This window comes from Marmota monax, unplaced genomic scaffold, assembly GCF_021218885.2.
Source record: "Marmota monax isolate L192 unplaced genomic scaffold, Marmota_monax_Labrador192_F-V1.1 WCK01_AAM20220418_F8-fsc00083, whole genome shotgun sequence".
NCBI classification, from domain to species: Eukaryota; Metazoa; Chordata; class Mammalia; order Rodentia; family Sciuridae; genus Marmota; species Marmota monax.
Genome location: NW_026692848.1, coordinates 5,317,202 through 5,333,367, shown reverse-complemented (window position 1 = coordinate 5,333,367; position 16,166 = coordinate 5,317,202). Strand labels below are relative to the sequence as shown.

The window sequence follows — 16,166 nt, the reverse complement described above, 5'->3', positions numbered from 1 at the left end:
TAGTATTGAGTCTTGTTTTTTTTTAGGAATGTTTTCTTGAATTTTTTTTTAGTGTCTGTTGTGTTAACCTTTGGGAATTTATGTATGTTAAGTCTGTTTTTGCCCATCTTCATCTGTCACTTTCTCTAAAATCCTTTTTAAGGTTGTTAAATTTTTATATTTAAAAATTTCTCCTACTCATCTTCTATTTCTCTTATAAACTATTATCTGCTTTAGTTTTTCTTTCTTGTGTTCCTTCCAATTTAGACTGCATTTCTTAATTTTATTTTATTATAAGTTCTTTTGTAGATTCTATCTCTTCATTTTTTTAAAATTTTTCTAATTCTGGTAGATTTATTTTCCAATGTCTTTTATCAGGTACATCTGGCTTCAGACTGTTTGGAAACGTCTGAGTACAGTTCCTTCTGTTCAGGCCTGCTGTCCTTTCCTGGTTGTAAGGGTTTAGCCACAACCCTTTTCTGTTGCCCTAAGCTTCTGGAAGGCAGGCTTTGGTCAAGCTGGCTGTTTGAGCCTCAAACCTCTAGAGCCTCCTCTTCTATTGCCTCTAAAAAAAGACCTGGTATTCTTCTGCTCTGCCTCCCCAGCTTCCCTCTCTCCAGCTGGCCAGAATTCTCTCGCCTTTCCTCTTTTGTCCTGGCGCTGCCCCTTTCAGTCTGCATTCTGCCCCACGGACTCTTCCCCAGTAGAGAAGTTCAAGGTCCTTTGAGACGGTATCTCAGAACCCTCTTCCCCCAGGAACTGAGTGTGCACAAGCGCTTCTAGCTCCACGAAGCACCCACTCTGCTGTCCACTCTGCTGGGGACATTCTTATCCTCAGATCAGTGGCCACTGCTTTTCCCTGCTTCCTCTGCACAGTTGCTGCTTCCACTCTGTGGTTAGTGGCCGGCGGTTGGCCCCATCCATGGGGACGTTGGGGACCACAGGCCTTACACACCATTTTGTTGTAGTTTTTGTGTATAGGTTTCAGATTTGCTAGCCTGCTTGCTTAATCTTCTGTTTTTATGAGCAGATTGGGAGAGGTGAAAAAGCTATGCTCCTGCCCTGCTTCCTTAGCTCTCCCTCCTCTGCCTATGAACACGGACACCCCTGCTGAAAGCAGCAGCTAAGAAAGAGCAAATCTTAATTTTTCCAAGGTAAATGAAGCCTCAGCCTCCTCAACTGAAGCCAAGACCAGACCACAGCTAGGTTAGGTGTGTTTGGCGAGGTGTCTGTGTCTTGGAAAGACCAGGAATCTTTAGGGAATCCTAATTATGGGACAGAGTTAGTCAGACACACCGCCCTTCCCTTAAACTGTCAGGGCAACAAGGTGGAGAAAACGCATTGCTTCCAGGCTCCGCCAGTTCAGGGAATGTGTGATCTGAAGGCCGGCTGCCAGGAACAGGCCAGCTGTTACAAAATTTAATTAAAACAGTTTTGATAATTAGCTCAACTTGTTTATGAATGTGAGAGCATTTCTTATGTGAACATATCGGTCACCTTGTCACTTACGGGGGGGAGGAGAAATCCTCTGACATGTGGAGTTGTGAACCTATTATTAAAAACAAACAGAGTTGCTCTTGAACTCTTTTGCTCTGTTTTTGCCCCTTCATAAAAACAATGAGAGTACATAAAACTTAACATCCCCGTCTAACCCGACTCCTGTGTGAGTTTAAGGGGCTAATGACTTTCTCGGGCTTTATTTCAAGTTCTTTTGGTTGCAAATCAATTGAAAGAACCCCAACCAGTGGTGGCTGTGCACCCCCCCGCCCCCGCACCGCCGGGGTGAGCCTGCCTCTGCACCACAGTCCTTCTTCCTCTTTTTTAAGTTTGTCACGTTTTCACTTTTATTTACTGAAGAATAACAAATCACCCGGGCGATCTTTTTTTCTTCTCTCCTTTCAATGTGTTTCACTCTGAAAGGTTCATTGCTTACCAATGATATTTTGCAGCCCAAGCTTAGTATTTCAACTGTTCTACAAATGTCACATTTGGAAAGAAGAGCCATGGCCTGCTCGTTATTGCCCAGGACCTCTAACAGCACTGCCATCATCAATCAACAAAATGTCTACAATTAACTCTCAATGTCGCCTCCGAATCCCTGTTGCTGTCACCACAGCTCCAGCACCCTCCTGCCTACACCTGCCTGACGGCTTCAGGCCTGCTCCTTCCTCAGTCTTCTAAGGATGCTTCCCTCTACCTCTTTATGGGTAGGCACAGGGACATTCCTGGCCTCTTTGTCATAGCAAGCGCTCTCCTGGCAACCTGTCACTCTAGCCCATCTTCTTTCTGTTCCAGGCTCACGTGTCCACATATCTGCACAGCTCAGCAGGTCCCCGGTGCACACCATGGCCCTGCAGTCCTGTCACTTCACAGCTGCCCCCCACCTGGGAGCCGATTGACAGCACCATGCTCATGGTCCCCAAGATAGAAACCCGTAGTTCTCCTTGGCTACCAACACTTCTTCAATCCCCTCTTCGGAATCCTTTATTCCAACCTTTAATTCCTATTTCCTACATTTCTCCCCAGTATGACAGCACCTTCCCGCCTCAGTGTTTCCTAAGAGGCCAGGCCACATTTCTAATTCAGCATCCCTTAGCAGTAGATATTTTTCTTGAGTTCCAGGTTTGTCTCTCCCCAGTCTATAGTTCATGCCACAGTCTAATTTTTCATTCTTGAAACATAGGTTCAATTTATTAATCCATCAATTAACAGCTTTTCATTTCCTTCTGGATAAATTCGAAGCTCCAAGAGACTGCAGGCAGCGCCCACTAACACTCCTGCCTTGGGCTCCGGCCCTCCTCTGCAGGGGGCAGAGTTGCTTCCTCCAGGAGTCTGCCTCCATCATACTGAGCGAAATACCACTCTCGCAACATTCCAAAATTTGATTTACGTTTTATAAATTCACCATACATTATGCTGCAGAATCCATTTTAATAGCCCAATATGTCTGAGTTCTTCTTTCAAGAATTCTTACTTTTTAGACTATTATATGCAACCATCTACTGAGTGTCTGCAGAGGCTGTGCTCAATACACACTGGTGCCTTTTAGATGCATTCAAACTTGACCTAGTCACATAACTTAACCTGTCCCTGGCCACAGAAAGGAAAATGGATTCAAACTGTTTGAAGGGCAGGGTGACACACCCACCAATTCAACATACAACAAATGTCTCCTGAGCAGCTAGTGTATGTGGATAATATGCACTCTACTTTGAATTTGTATATTCACGATGCACTCTCATGGGTTCTGAAGAGATAAAGGCAGTGTTCAGTTCTACAGCGGGGACTTGGCACAGGAGGAGAAGGTGCACTGAGCGGCTGGAGTGCTCCTGCCTCCTGTTTGTTCAGTGTCTCCCTGTAGAGCTGTCTTAGTGGCGATGGTTTTGGGAGCCTGGCTGAGGTGAAAGCAGGGCCCTTGAGGCCAGGGTCAAGGGTCTGGCCCAGCAGCAGGTGGCCAGGCCTCCTGGCTGTGGTGATGGCGGCCTGGAGTCTGCTGGGAGCCACCTCTCACCCATGCCAGAGTCCCAGGAACCACGGAGCCCAACCAAGTAGGCGGCATGCCAATTCTAATTACCTGCTTCAGTGGCTCCCCCATTATCACACGTAATGGAATTAACGGTGGCACTGAACCTACGCTGCTGGGGAATATTTGCCATTTGCCTCACAGTATTCAACATTTTAAAACCCGCAAGGCAAGGCAGAGGTTGGGGAATAATGAAATTTCCTTGGCTTTGTCTTGGGTTGCAATTTACTTAAAATAAATTGACCCTCAGGGGGCCTTGGCGATTCCCACCTCTCTTTCTTTAAGACTTTCAGCCCATCGGGTGTGGAGGGAGTGACTTCTGTGTCGCCTTCCTAAAGGGCTACCTGTCCTGTTATTTCTGTTTTGTTTGTTTTTCAGTTCTTACTTTACTTACTGAAGAATGGCACTGTGTCTGGATCCTACCTTCAAGTGAATGAAAAAGTTCACCTGTGTTTCTGGCTGTCCCAGCAGCTCTCCTTTTCTCAGGCAGGTCTTGATGCTTCCGTCAAAATACCTGTGCAATGCAGGAAGAGTCGCCGGGCAAATTCAGCACCAGCAGAGTTAGGGATTGTTTTCCTTCTGCGTTTCAGGATTGAACCTTCACTTTTGGAAGAGAGGTCCTGACAGTGCTGAGGCTCCTGTACCATCCTGAAAGAGGGCCCAAGGTGGCGTGGAGAGGAGCCCGCCACCCTGCAGAGGGGCCCAAGGTCAGAACTAGCATCCACTTGCAAACACAGATGGATGTCCAGTGTAGTTCATAGTGGGGGGGGAAATTGATTGATGAGGGGGAAAAATACAAGTTTTTTTTTTCATTGAAAGCCTCGTGTGAGAATTCAGAAAGCCAAAGCCAGAGAGGAAAAATTAAATGTATGCAGCTAGTCGATGTCTTTCAATTCAGAAAGTCAAGTGAATCTCCCTGCCTGTGTATTTCACACGAAAATTAAAGTGTAGTTAATTACAACTTAAGCTACCGTGCTCATCTGTTCTCACAGTTAATAGAGTTTGTTTTTCTAATCACAGATGTCATCGAATAGTACACTTTCCCAAAATTATTCTGATGCAGGTTAATTATTACTGTTGAATGTATGTGTATTTTATAATTATTAAAAAGTACTTTCTAATTAGTAATAGAACAACTTTGTAAAATGACTACTAACATTTATCATAACAAAAAGCAATAAAATACAGAATAGCCACATGAGTACTAATTTTGAAAAGAAATACAAGAAAAAATATTCAAAATGCATGAGACCCCACTGTCACAACTGTGTAGTGGCCTAATGGCATGTTGCCAACAAGAGGTCCCCTTGGGTCACCTCCTATGGATCCCCAGCAGAGTCCCCTCTCCTGCAAGAACCTATTGATTAGTTTGGGTTCTCTATTTGACTGTCAGTTCCTTGGGGGGTATTATGCCCAGCTCATACCAACAGCACTTACTTTATGGCCCATGCGAACAATCAGGAAATATTTGTTAATTGATTAAATAAAGTTTGGTATAGACAGAAACCTCAGGGAAGAGACATGTGCCCAGACACAGAAGGCCTGGGTACAGAGGAGATGTCACAGCAGACTTAGGAGGGTCCAAAAGCTACTTCTGGTGGACTGTTGGGATTGTACTCATACTGGAGGCCTGGGGTAGACAGGCCCTTGTTCACGAAATATGGACGATGTATGGATTTTGCATATGAATCCACTGCAACAAGCCCCATGGTATGTCGGGAAGGTGCCTGCATCTTCTGAGCAGCTGCAGTGGACTTAAATGGAAATGCACATAATGGAAGGATAAGGGGTTTATTTTTTATCTGGATGGTAAATCAAGTGTGGCTCTGGTTGTGTCTATTTTTTTTTCCAACAAACTCTTCTTGAAGGCATCTGCGTTTATCTGAGGTTCACCTGTCTGCTCTTGTTTATTTTTATTTTTTTTCAGCTTTTAATCCTGAGCAGGTCTAATTTCTGTACAATGCCACATTCATCACACAGGAAATTGTGCTACATGTAATGATGCAAGTAAATTGAAAAGTATTGGCTAAAACCTGGAAACATTTCTCTCTTAAAATCACTGTTTCCAAATTTCAGCTGAACTTCTAGAATACATTGTAATGTCCCTTTGTCTACGCTGTGGGAGCATTTTCAAGGTGATTGTTAATGTGTGTATTTTGGCCTCAAATGAATAGAAGACTTCCTGATAGGGTGTTTGGGAATGTCAGTCTCTATTCTCCCCTTCATGGCCAACCCACGATTAGAGAGGACCCTGCCTAGGGTTCCCCTAAAGGTACTGTGTCAGGTTCTGCAGAGAATATTGCAGAGGTATCTGCCACGGAGAATCCTTCTTGGCTTTCAAGGCTGAAGGAGATGATAAAGCAAAATGTGGAGAAAGAGGGAATCCTAATGGGGCCCAGTGGGGTGCAGCTCCTTCACACATGCAGAATAAGCACAGCCTCGTTCTCCTTCTTGCAAATATGATAACCACACTTGTGATTGATGGACAGCTCTCTCCAAATGGTGATTAGGGCCAGGGCCTTCCGCCTGGCTTCTACCTATCTTTATCACACGCCTCTAAGCCTGAGGTGCCCAGCTAAGGGGAGGGAGGCTCCTGGGTCTGTCCTGTTTTGTTATTTCTGTTTTTGAAGGGTTTTCTTTTCTTTTCTTTTTAGCTTAAAAACAGCATATTTAACAGCATCATGTTGACATTCTATATCGTAACTGACGCTTTTTAAATTTGGGTTTTGATCATTTTGCATCTCTGTCAATGGGTAGAGTAGAAAGTTCGAGTTCTAACACCTGAAGAGTATGCAGCCTTGGGGGAGGGAGGTCGGTGTCCCTGAGGGTCTGCCGCAGCACCTCTGAGTCTACCACTGCTTCTGCTCTGTCGATAGGTAAAATTGGCTCTCTACAAACAACATTTAAATTTAATTAATTGATAAAACACTTTTTCATACATAAATTATCAAAAATGACTTCATAATATAAAGATATTTGTAGGAAACTATAAATCTTTATCAGGGCCATATGTATGTAATCTCAGTGATCTCATTTTGTGTGTGTGTGTGTGTGTGCACATGCGTGATGGAGTGCCTCATTCAGTCTCTCCAGTTTCAAGTCTTCCTTTTGAGGTAATATATCATTTTTCTTGTACATTTATTAAGAGTGTCATTTTACGATTCCCTACTGTGGTGGATAGAATAATAGCCCCGAAGAGGTCTGCACCCAGTCTCCAAACTCTGGGAATATGTTATTTCTCGCATCAAAGGTACTTGGAAGATACAATTAAGATGGAGAGAGATCATCCTGGATCAGCCAGTGGGCTGGGCACAATGGCTCATCCTTAGGAAGGGAGGCAAGGTCAGAGTCAGAGAGAGAGGACTTATGACCAAGGAGGCGAAGGATGAGTGCTGTGCTCTGAGATGGCCAAGAAACGCAGGCAGCCTCTGGATGCTGAGAAAGGCAGGGTCCCGCGGCCAGAAGCCCTGAAGGCCTCATGTTAGCCTGCGTGATTCAGTTCAGACTTTCAGAATTATAAGATAAAGAATTTGGGCTGTTTTAGCCCACCGAGTTTGTGGTAAGTTGTCACAGAATTGTAGGAGACCAACACACCAGCTGTTGCCAAGCCTGCTTCTCAGATTACATCATGGTCTATTTATGACTGTCTTTCCAATTTCTCTAGGTGAACTGTCCCTAGAAGACACTTTTCGTGCCTCACCAACCAGCTACTTACTCCTTATCCCCAGAAGATAAAGCTAGTGGAAGGCAGGTGGAGTGAATAGATTTGGATTGCGAGTGATTTGGATTGCATTGAGTAGGAAGGAATTTTTGACTCAGTTCTAGGGGTGAAAAGGAGAGGGGTTATGTCTGAGAAGGTTTCCTAACCTCTTAAGAAGAGAAAAAGGAGAAATTTGCCATTTTTTCTGTCTTCTGATGTTGTCCTGTCTAGTTGAAATGCTTGGAGTTTTGGTCATTTTGTGATTAGGAGGGGAGCCAGCCAACCCTCTCTGGATGGCAGAGGGGAAAGCTGGAACAGCCCGACCCTGGAGAGTACTGATGAGCCACTCAGCCAACAACCACCGACCACAGGCTCTTCTAACTTGGACTCTAGATTCTCGCTGCCAAACAAGCCTGATACAATGGAGTGGGCACTCAGAACTTCCAGCAGCAAATGAGGGACAAAAGGATAGAATTGTGGACAAGAAAAGGCAAATGGAAAAGAGAATCGTGTAAATGAACGATTCCAAAAGTTTTATACAACTGGGAGGAAAATTAGCTTTAATAACTTGTAAGTCAAGCGTTTTATTCATTTTTGGTTTGTATGTTCAAGTTTCTGTCTGCATTCAGCTGTTTTTACTTCACTGAGAGCCAGGAAGATAAACCCTGGTTCCCATGTAAAGCCAACCAGTAGCAGGTATGTGTCACTGTCACATGAAACTACACCCTCTACTGTAGAGACTTGGGCAGTCAGAGGATGGCATGAGCGCCTGTGGGTTAGTCTGGCCAGGCAGGTTCTATGATATTTAGAGATACCTAAACTTGTTTTTGTGTGTGCGCAAAATACATTTCTCTGGATATAGAGAAATAACCAAGATTCTCTTGAGATACACTAAGTCGTGACATGGAGCTCCTTACAGCTTCTGGAAGCTGATTCTATGCATCTCTCCCCAGAGATTTCAAATTGGTAGTTTGGCATTTACACCACGAAGAGCAAACCTCCTGATCAGAGCTGCCCTCCCCCACAGCCAGCTGTTCCAGGTCCCCAGCACCCTTCCCAGGAGTCGGGTTTCTAGGGCCACTGATGAGCCTCATTTTAATAATCTGGGATATCATGTGATGGCATGGTTGATATTTTAGTCTGCTAAACCAGGCAGCTCAGATTCGCTGAGTGGAACTACTACAATCAGTAGCTAATGCTAAGAGCACGTAGCAAGACTGAGGAGTGGCCACCCACGGCACCCACACTTAGTTACTCAGTCTTCCCCCCACGTTGTCTCTCTATGTGAAAACTATCTGGACTAGCAAGAGGGATTTTCTTGGCATTCTTGTTTCCTTCATTCCAGGGCTTTAAAAAGAGTTGTAGTGTGACCCATAAACTGCTCTGAATCTAACCACAGTGGCTCTTGGGGAACCACTAGGCTGTATATGACGGGTCGTAACAAAGAACCCCGGAAAAGAAGCAGGATCTGATAGACCTCATGATCTGAACCTAAAGTGTAGGAAACTCAATGAAATCAGAAGCCCCTTTCAGTTGACAGAAGAACAATGAGCCTAAATAAGTTAGGACTGATGAGTGGCCAAGTCAAACACTTTGTGCCTCGGGGCCGGCCACTTTACCCTAAATGGGATTTTGGTTCTCACTTGTGAATCAAAAGGAGATTGAAATGAAGGATTTAAAGTCACACAAAATGACTCCTTATCCCAGATGACTAAATCCAGTAAGTCTGAAACCAACATGCCCTTGGGAGATTTTGCAGAAATTTCCAGAAAAACACGGTGAAATAGAAGATATTTACTCTAGAGAGGGTGGAGTAAATTAACTAGAGAGCAGATTTATTCATTTACTCATTTTTCATCCCTCCATCCAGGTCTATATGACAAACCCTGCTCCATGTTAAATTCTGAGTCAAATATAAATCAGAAACCTTGGGAGACAGATCTAGTAAGAGAGGTGAATTGTAAATGTGTGTGTGTGTATGTGTGTGTGTGTGTGTGTGTGAGAGAGAGAGAGAGAGAGAGAGAGAGAGGGGCACCCAGTGTTGATGGGAATGAACACCTCATATTGCAAAATGGCATAACTTTTTATTGTCCATGACTGCTCTCTTGCTGCTCGGGAGAGTCCCTTTACACTCATGATGTCCAGGAGGTGGACAGGGGAAAGAAGCATTTGGAGCCTATTCTGTCTCTTGGCCCTCACTGCACCTGCCTTATTTCCTTCTCTCCTTGCCATCGGCATATCCTGGGTGCAGCAGAAGCTTAGCTGGCCTCCTGCAGAACCACTATGCTGAGCTCCGTTCTCTCTGCTTCAGGCTTCCAGCTGAGCTTACAGGTCTTCTACCTGGGCCTTGAGTATGGGCCTCCATCTTCAAAGCTACTGTTGAGTTGCCATGGTTGGAGCTGGTCCTGGGTCTATGCCTTAGCATTAGTGATGCTTGATGGCCGTTTCTGAAGCTCAGCTGCTGGCTGAGTGGCAAAGCCAGCTCTTGTCGGTGCTTCAGACTCAGCTGTGTACCTTTCTGTCCCAGACTTGAGCAGTCACCTCTAGCCTCTGCTGGGACTCACAACTTCCTTGGCCGTGCCCTGAGAAACAAAGTACAACAGCTAATTGCTGCCCTCTGCCAACATACTCACATGCCCCGGGATTTTACTCAGTTTCCTCCAGTTGTTGGCAGCACACCCATGTGCACCCACATGTGTGCACACATGCACAGCTACCATCCAGGCTGGAGGACCTGGGCCTGCACTTTTCTTCACACACTCTCTCTTCTGCGTATGCAACCCTTCCTACCTAGGAGACGCTTGTGCCTCTTCCACACTCCAATTGAAAGACAATGAGAGACTTAATTCATAATACCAAATAGGTAAATATTTGGGTACACAGTTAACAATTACCCATGTAATTATAATATAAGGGGTCTAATGCTATTATAGTAAAGTGGCAATAATAATGATTAACATGTACCAGTATGCTAGATAGTTTGCATGAATTAACTGATTGTGTTATTTACCACGATGGTTGAAGTATAGGCCGTTAGCATCCCATTTTAATCAGGAGCCTGACATGACTTCCCTAGATCATGGAACTTATTTGCAGCAGAGAAAGGTGAAGGATTTGAACTGAGGGTCCAAAATCCACACCCTTCACTACTATTGTATGGAAAGGATGCAGCATTCATAAGATTTCAAAAGGAATAAAAAGAAAAACGTCAAAATAGGAAAACTGAGTAAACACTGCAGGCACCCAGGATACAGGATGTATTCCACCAAAAAGGAGATACTTGGTATAACTGGAACTTAGGGTGTGAGAGCAGATGTCAGAATATGAAGTTGTAAAGGGACCTGAAGGCAAGTGCTGGAGAACCTATCGGCCAAGGTCAAGGGTTTAGGACCCAAGCTGCACATAGTGGACGGATGGTACTTTGCTGCAGCATAACATTCACAGAGTATGTTTTACAAGGGAGGTTCTGGCTGCCCAGAGAAGGGCAAAGAGGAGAGGGGCTGCTGCTGAGGTCCTTGAGAACCTGCTCCCTGATAAGTCATTCACAACTGCAAAGTGCCTTCTGTCCACGAGTTCCCATGTGATATTACGGATTGAAAAAATGGGTATGCTGTGCCTCACAATTTAGTGAGGGTGACAGAATATAACAAATCCATACAATAAATGCCCCAGCAGAGGGTCTGCAAAGTGCACTGGTGCCACGTAGTCTTTACTCTCTGCAGAGGAGCTTGGGAGGCTGAGTGATGCAGAGGGACGTCCTGAGAACTGGAAACTCTTGAAACAGGGTTGGATGGCATTGAGTTTGGAAGTCATAAAATTGTGATTTCAGGTGCCTATTATACTATAAGTTCTTAATATAGGTGAAATGTTTTGTGGGTTTGTGTGGAAGGATCTTAGTTATGCTTGCTGTGCAGTTGGCATTCAGCAGCCTTAAACTTTGCAATGTTACTTACTTTACTCCCAACCTCAGATTGAATAATCAATTAAGACTAAAGCGTCCCTCTATTGTGCTAATTATAATGCACCAATAAAATAAATAAATAAACAAAAAAGACTCATAGGAGGAGGGTGATTTCAGGTGCCACAGGTGCACTGGACACTGCCCTTGTCCTTGCACAAGATATGCACGTAAGCATATCCTGTGTAATGGAACTTGATGACACAGTTGAATTTACATAGGGAACATGGGAAATTAATTTTTAAAATAAAAGGCAGTGAGCATAGAGGTTAAGGAACCCAGGAGCAAAGAGTGACACAGAAAGTCAGAGGGAGAACGAGCAGAAGAGCAAGAGGCACTCTACCCAGTAATGCTGGGTCGTCTCTAACTGATGGGGAGAGGCGAGGCATGCTGGCAGAGAGGCGCCGGCTCCTCCAGTTGGATAATGACAACTGGGCAATGACCCTTCATTTTGTGTGGGTTTGAATTTTCTCTGTATATACTACCCACTAAGAAGCTCATTCCTTCAGCAAAAAAGTAAAATAAAATAAAAAGAAATCCAACAACAATTTTAGAACTGTGCTTTGAGATTGCAACTTAAGATGCCTCTTTCCAAAATTACAACTTGGTGTCCTGAGTCTGTTTTTCTGTGTGTCATTGCTATAGATTCTCAAGTGTCAACTACCTTGTAAATACTGTGCTTGCTAGCAGAGAAACACACTTAGGTGTGTGGCCAAGGTACGCTCTAAGAGCAGAGTTCCACTAGGCAGACATTTTTTCATTAAGAAATTAGGAAATGCCTTAATTGATGAATGTGATATCAATAAATTTTATGTACTATTATTTTATCAGATCATATTCGTATCTGTAGTCATTTTATAAATTTAAACTTCTCTGTACTCAAACAAAATACATGTAAAGAGTACAATGTTATTATGATAAAGATAAAATTTTCAGCACTTCATGTTCTTATCCCCTAGGTAGGTGCAACCCAAAAGGATGGTGTCATTTCCTATGGAGACATTCTGACCTATTTTGAAGTCCCCTGAATCATTGGCATATGTGGGTGCGTGCGTGCCCACTTTGCTCGTGAGCTCTCTGGGCTCCGTGTTCTGTGTCCTTCACAAATGACTTCTGTTCTACAGTCAATGTAAAAAAAAATGCCAGGAGACCCAGAACAGTTTAAGAAAATGTTTGCATGCCCAAAAAAGAGGATTGTTTTTTCTGCTCACAGTAAAATGTAAAGAATATAGTAAATATATAGAACTGGACTAATGGTTGCAGGCTGCAGGTTACAAAGAGGCTATGCACATAATGAGGACAACAGAGAATTCCTTGGCAGCTGCTTCTGAGCTTGCATCTGCTGGTACCCTTCCAGTGCCCAGGCACTGTTCTTAGCTATCATACGCGCTGACCCACAACAGCCCCATGAGGCAGTACTGTCGCTGCCCTATTTTGCAGGTGGAGACCGAAACACAGAGTGAGCAACTTACTAGTGATTATTGCTTGTGCTGGGAGCTGAGATGAGACCCTGGAGCCAGTGCCCTTTCCTCCCTCCATGCTCCCCCTTCTTCCTGGGCATTGGTCCAGAGCACACAACAGCAACTGGCCCACATGTGCCAGAACCTGGTGGGGCTCATTGATGAGCTGCTTGTAATTGGCTGGCACGGCTCCCAAAACCTGCACCCACCTGTGCCCACCTCCTGGAGATGTGCCCTGCATCACAGTTACCTGTCTCTTCTTTCCACTTTAGACAGCCGAATTCTTTTAGTACTTGGAGAAGAACAATTAGATTATCTAATTATAGTTATACCTGAAGATATAAACAGCATGTGATCTGAAGCATGCCAAAAGTTACTTGGTTTCTTTTTTTAAAAAAAAAAAAGGAGAAGAAAGAAACAAATGATAATTGATAAATGTGTGAAGGTATTTTTAACAATGGGGTCTTCCCAGGTATCCTCACCTGCTCAGGAGCTCCCTCCCTCCTACGTAGCACAGAATGCCCCTGGGCCAACTGGAAAATCAGGGTTCACACACTGGAAGGTTCCAACCCATGCACAGACCTCTCAGGACTGGGGGATTCAGGAGGGAGGAGCCGGTCTTTGAAGTGCTGATGGTGGTCTCTCCTCATGAGATGGTTCAAGTTCCTTTGTAATATTTCTATCCTGTGGATAAAACAAAAGCTTACCCAGGTAACCGTGATGCTGGGCACATCTCCAGGAGGTGGGCACAGGTGGGTGCAGGTTTTGGGTGATGTGTTTCAGTTTAGGTGCCTGGTTGCATAGGCTGTCAAGTTTCCGTATTTCCAGCAACTTTCACGTATCTCCTCTCTGATGGGTTAGCTGGGCATCCAACACATTTTCCCTTGATGACAAGGTCACAAACACCCTGCTGTCCTACATGATTTTCTTAGTTCCCCGATCGTCGGGTCTCCCACCTTTTCCTATTCTGCCCAGGATGGTCCTCGAGCTCCTCTCAGGAGCTCTCTGTGTGTGCTCTCATGACGCCGTGACCTGCGTGTAACGGCACTGCCGACAGCTCCGCTAATTGTGTCTCTTCCAAAACCCAAAATGTGATTCTTAACATCTCTGGCCAAGGTCTCACAGTCTGTCTCAAACTGAACATGCGGCCTGCAATACCCATCCCTGCCCACGTTTTCTGATACTGAAAATGCCACGTTGTTTTACGTGTCCCAAATGTTGCAAACCTAGCTCTGGTACGTATCCCAGCCTGCCCTTTACTCTCTGTGCCAGTTGATCATTCAACCCTGTAAAATATCCCTCCATCTTCCCCTTCAGTGCCTTCTCCCGTCACCTCTCACCCTGCTTTGTAGGTCAACACCATGATTCAAGCCCCTGTGGCTTCTTAAACTGCTCCTGTGGCCCGTGGATAGGTGACTCTTCTCTTAGACATTCACTCCTGCATTTTGACCTCCCAGGTCACCCTGGACTCTACTGCCAGACTCCCCTTGCTTTCGTGGCTATTTAATCATCTCTGTTTTCCCTGTTGTCTGAAGAGTCCAGTCCAGACTCCGGCTGGCGCAGAGGGCCCCTTCCTACCTCTGCAACATCACCTGCCAGTTCCTCCCCACTCAGGTTGCCTTAGCCCAAACTGGTCATTGTCCCCTAGTATGGGGGCCATGCACCCCCATGTCCTTTGCATAGAATGTTGACCCTAGCTGCTCTTGCTGGGTCTATCAAAGTCCCCCGCCCCAGTGATGCTTTTTCCTATTTACTCCATCCCATAATCATCTGTTTTCTCTCAACCATAACCTCTTCCTAGACAGTTCTGGTGTGTACCCCCTCTTGGTCATTTGATCATTGGACATTTTACTTAATTTTCTGTGACTATATTATTTTTGCTTTAGAGAATAGTGAGAGAATTAACACCATTTGACACATTCTGTCTCACTTCATCCCCACAATAACCCTCAGGAGTCAACTCTCATTGCACAGGCTGACCTCGCTTGCAGAGGGGCTCCGGAAGTTTCCACCTGTCATGGAGATTTAAAAAGGTGGAGCTGGCTGTGCACTTGTGGTGATGGGATTGAACCAGGTCTGTCCAGTCCACACACAGGCTGCTCTCCACAGTATGGATCTAAGGGCACAACTCATGTTCCTCTTCTACCCTACCCCCTGACTGTCTCCATCTCTCCCTAACACCTTAACACAGCCATATAACTATTGCAGCTGTTCAGTTCTTTTGTTTTATGTTTTGTTTTTGCTTTAATTTTCTAAATGAGATTTGATTTGTACAAGAAATCCTGAGTTTAAAGAAGTTTAGTAAATTGAAACCAATCTCTGCAATAGATATGTAAAATTATCCGATGATGTATAAGACAGCTTCTACTGTTACTATTATAGTAATTCATTCTTAAAATCAGTTATTGGCACTAACTTCACCTGAAATAGTCCTTTGCTAACCTCTTTAATTCTCCTTATTTGGTTGGGTGTATTAAAATTGACAGGACAATACCTACTTCAGGGACAGTTTTTCTAAAATAACACCAGGTTTTGCTACTAACACCAGTGGTAAATGGATAAATGGATGTTTGTGATTCCTAACACTCTGCCAAGGCCGTTTGGGCCTCTCATTGCTTCTCCATTTTATGAACACTTTTGTCCCCAAATATAATTATTCTCTACCTCTGACCAAATTATACTCCTTTAACATCATACAGAAACGTGATACGGGAAAGATAAGCTTTAAAGTTATATTTTAAAACATATTTTACTCCTTTGTAGCCCTCTCTGGTTAAAATGAGTGCCATTTTAAAAGTTTTAAGAAATTCCTTTATGACAAATGAAAGAGAGTGGGACTGTTCAAAGCTGTAGAACATGGGATTGTTTCTTTTTTATGTATTAAATTGAAAGTATCATTGCTGACTGCCGCAGTCAGGAGCATACAGGTCCTGGATAATAAAGGTTAAGTGGCAGAAATTCAAGATCTGCTTACAACTGACCTTTAGCTCTCGTGTTAGGATTTTTGACAGAAATTTAAAATAAGGTTATTGCGCAAAATAATTTGATTCTCCATTTTCAATTCCAGATTTGTGACTCAGTAATTAATATCTTCCTGCTAGACAGAGACTTCTGGACTTGTAGTACAGCAGCAGGCCATGCAGACAGTGAGAGCGGTGGCAGAACTGCCCTCTGTATAAGCCTCCCTCCCTCTGGGAGCCTGGTCAATACACCTGTGAAGCCTTGGAACACTCTTCCTGTTTTGCATTGATATTTATTGATAATCTTCTGTAAAGTTTGCATATCAATTGTCGCTCCTATTGCCTGAAAGTGCTGATGTTGTTTCATTCGCAGGATTGTGACCTTTTTAACAAGCGTTTTCTAAGTATGTTTTAATCATACGTTGGAATGTAATTATTCTTAGTGCTCTGTCTCCGTGCAGCAGTTTTTCTGAACTCTTCCTAACCAGACACGTCTTGGAGCCTCTGGGTGTGCTGTGTGGACACACTCCCTTTCCTATGTCCACCCTGTCCATCTTCACAGGTATTCTCTCCTTGCCTGGAGGCT

General features: G+C 44.2%; 1 protein-coding gene across 1 annotated transcript in view; it reads left to right on the top strand.

Moving 5' to 3' along the window:
• Pacrg (parkin coregulated) overlaps window positions 1–16,166 on the top strand; it is a 487,764-nt gene that overhangs the window by 260,001 nt on the left and 211,597 nt on the right. The gene's annotated exons all lie outside the window — the stretch shown is intronic.